Source organism: Octopus bimaculoides, chromosome 15, assembly GCF_001194135.2.
Source record: "Octopus bimaculoides isolate UCB-OBI-ISO-001 chromosome 15, ASM119413v2, whole genome shotgun sequence".
Classification (NCBI taxonomy): Eukaryota; Metazoa; Mollusca; class Cephalopoda; order Octopoda; family Octopodidae; genus Octopus; species Octopus bimaculoides.
Genome location: NC_068995.1, coordinates 49,014,453 through 49,014,918, shown reverse-complemented (window position 1 = coordinate 49,014,918; position 466 = coordinate 49,014,453).

Below are 466 nucleotides of genomic sequence, written 5' to 3'. Positions count from 1 at the left end.
AACAATTATTTCAAGTGATGGTCATTTAATACTGCTTGCCGGCAGATGTTTACTAGTAAATCTCAAGTCATGGAACATTGGTTATGTATAAGAAATACATTGTAGTACGTAGTCATATTGTATATAACGTATCGAATATCTGATTTATTTTATTCGTAAAATGACTTGCAAATTATTATAATGTATGCTAGCGATAACTCGCTGTTTTGAGGAAAGCGTTTGAGCAGTGACGTATTTTATATATGCCGATTATACACAGGCGCATGCGTGGCTGTGTGGTAGGCACGGGCGTGGTTGTGTGAAGAAGCTTGGTTCCAAAACACATGGTTCCGGGTTCAGTCCTACTGCGCGGCACATTGAGCAAGTGTCTTCTGCTATAGCTTCGGACCGACCAAAACCTTGTGAGTCGATTTAGTAGATGGAAACTGAAAGAATCCCGTTGCATACATATACATACATATATATA